Genomic DNA, 3,198 nt, shown 5'->3' with positions numbered 1-3,198 from the left:
GGTGCCATTGCTGTTTGATAACAGGGAGCATTCCACAGAACCAGAAAATATATAGATAGATGATAGATAGATAGATAGATAGATGATAGATAGATAATGTAGGTACACCATACTCTCTCACACACACATAGCACACTCACTGCACACATACAGACCACAGACACACATACATATCTCTATCACATATCCAGTCATACGTTTCGCATATACACAGTGACACATCTCTCCTCACCCCCCCGTTTCTCCAAGAGCATCCCTCTTTCTGACCACCCTAGATAACATACCCCAACCTTTTTCATACACACCACACATACATAACAATCACCCCCTCTCCCTCCCACACATATCTCTTTTTAAATACTTCAATTTTAAAAATAAAAAATCCAAAAAATACACGAGGGCCACCAACCTACCTCCCTTCTCTTACTCTGATGAAATTCATTAATTTTATCATATTTGCTATGTACTATTTTTATAATTACTTGGGTTTTAATGTTATTGTCTGCCACCCAGGGGCTCTTGAGTGAAGGGTGGACTACAAATATATCAAACAAATAAATATGCAATATGTTCCAAGAGAAAATGGTTTGAAGGATTTAGTGGACCAAGAGATTGATATCTTAAAACCTATTACATACCACCTCTCTTGTTCGAAAATCTCTTCACTTCAGCTCCTTTTTCACCTTCCTTTTCAAAATGATGCTGAAAGTGAAGGAGGAGGCTGTCCCTGCCAAAACCGAGGCAAAATCCAAAGCCTTGAAAGCTAAAAAGGCAGTCCTGAAAGGCGTCCACAGTCACAAGAAGAAGAAGATCTGGATATCCCCTACCTTCCAAAGGCTGAAAACCTTGCGTTTACGGAGGCACCCCAAGTATCCCAAGGAGGAACAAGCTGGACCACTATGTCGTTATCAAGGTCCCCCTGACCACTGAATCATCCATGAAGAAGATTGAAGACAACAACACTCTCATGTTCATTGTGGACATGAAAGCAAACAAACACCATATCAAGCAGGCTGTCGAAAAGCTCTGCAACATTGACGTGGCAAAGGTCAACTTGCTCATCAGGCCTGACGGTGAGAAGAAAGCCTATGTCCACCTTGCTCCAGACTATGATGTGCTAGATGTTGCCAACAAGATGGGTATCATCTAAGTGGCCCGTTGTCAAAATTGTACGAAAAGACCTCCACCTCCAAATGCATTTTGTACAAAATGTGGCCTCCAGACTCCTGAGTCCTCAGGAGCATTAAAGGCCACACACCATGTAATTCCACCAGTATCTGTAAAGGCATTTTGCAATAAATTGCATCTTGGGCTCCATTAAAAAAAAAAAAAATCTCTTCATTTTGCTTACAGCTCAGTTAATTGTCAAGGGCAATGTCCATTCGGTCAGCAGTGTTACAATCAGTGAACAGACAAGAAGCAAAGTGAAAAATTACTCAGTGTCAGCTTGGCACTCCACATGTCAAACATCAAACCATTTTTAGAATCCTTTTATGGATAGATGACATTTCAGTGGAAATAAATGGGTACAGTATCCCATTGTCCTTGTCAAAACACCATCCAGTCCTCTGGGGCAAAAATAATAGTCAATTATCAGATAATCAGATAAAAGAGAATATTACCTCTCAAAGACACTTTCCCATCTGTGGGACTGATCTGGAAACCTGGTGAAGGGCAGGGAGCAACACTTGGGGGGGGAGGGGAGGGACCTGGAGTCATAAACAACTGGTGAGAAAAGGTTATGAAAACCAGCTAGGGAGTATAAGGGCTGATCCACACAATCAAAAGTGGTCCTTCTGCTTGTGACTTTAGAATACAGTGGTACCTTGGGTTACAGATGCTTCAGGTTACAGACTCCACTAATCCAGAAATAGTACCTCAGGTTAAGAACTTTGATTCAGGATGAGAACAGAAATCGTGCGGCAGCAGCAGGAGATCCCATTAGCTAAAGTGGTACCTCAGGTTAAGAACAGTTTCAGGTTAAGAACAGACCTCCAGAACGAATTAAGTTCTTAACCCGAGGTACCACTGTAAATCAATCATGTTGTCTGTTTGGTGAATGATGCAAAATGAGAGAAAGTTTATACTTTAGAAGCCCTGGGAGATTTATTGGGCAGTGCTACATAAAGGCTCAGAGTATGGAAGGTATGTTTTGTACTGTTGCAATGCCTGTCCTAGAAAAACCATCATCAAGCCCTCCTGTGCTAAGTTTATCCAATTAGATTTCTCCAACGTAATCTATAAATCTACTGGAGAGATCCCAAGCTTCATGGGTGTATTTAAATCATGGTCTATCCCAGGCATGTCCAATTCCCAAGAGACTGCAATCTACTCCCACTATATAAAAAACTGGCAGTGATCTACCCATTGGATTGAGCTTTTTTTGGGAAGACTTCACCAAAGATCAGTAGAACGTGATCGACCAGTTGGACGTGCCTGGTCTATCCTAAATACTTGAAAGTTTCTGATTTACTGGCTATTCCATGAGCATTCCAAATGAAAAAGGCCACATCCACACCATTTGTTTAAAGCAGTATCACACCACTTTACACGAGCATGGCTTCCCCCAAATAATTTTGGGACTTTTAGTTAAGAGTGCTACGAATTGTTAGGAGAACCTTATTCATTTCACAAAGCTGCAATTCCCAGAATTTCCTATGGAGAGGGATAGGTTGTTAAGACACTCTGGGAACTGTGGCTGAAGCTAGCTTACAACTCTTGGCAACCTTAACAAACAGATGCCAATATTATTTGGGGGAAGCCATGACTGTATAGAGTGGTATCATAGTGCTTTAATTGCATGGTGTAGATGTGACCTAGGTGTAGTTAGCAGACAAGGCAAGGCATGGAAAAGCAGACCTTGGTATTGACCAGCCACTTGGAGGGGAATCCATAGCCTCAAATTAAATTTCCACTCCATTTCTAAAATGGATTTCCCATGGAAAGAATACAAAACTCTTTCTTTACTTTTAGAGTTTTGAAAAGTACTTCTGAGCCCCTGTGTATTTTGCAATTGCTGTTTTCCCCTCCCTTTGTTTGTTTGCTTCTCTGTCTCTTCTGATTTCTCTCAGATTTTTATTTCTATCGCTGCTGTTTACTGATTTGTACAAACTTAATTGTTTTCCCCTGTATTTCCCTGTTGCATCTTTCCCCTGCCTACATTTCTACAAGTTGTTTTACATGTAGCTATCAGTGCAA

General features: G+C 41.1%; 1 pseudogene across 1 annotated transcript; it reads left to right on the top strand.

Annotated features, from left to right (window-relative positions):
* Positions 1-680: 680 nt before the first annotated feature.
* On the top strand, positions 681-1,174 carry LOC307223463 (large ribosomal subunit protein uL23 pseudogene; annotated as a pseudogene). Its single transcript has one exon. The product of its transcript is annotated as a large ribosomal subunit protein uL23 pseudogene (transcript).
* Positions 1,175-3,198: the final 2,024 nt, after the last annotated feature.

This window comes from Podarcis cretensis (assembly GCF_951804945.1).
Source record: "Podarcis cretensis genome assembly, chromosome: 9".
Classification (NCBI taxonomy): Eukaryota; Metazoa; Chordata; class Lepidosauria; order Squamata; family Lacertidae; genus Podarcis; species Podarcis cretensis.
The sequence above is the reverse complement of the archived record's forward strand: the minus strand, read 5'-3'. Positions and strand labels throughout refer to the sequence as shown.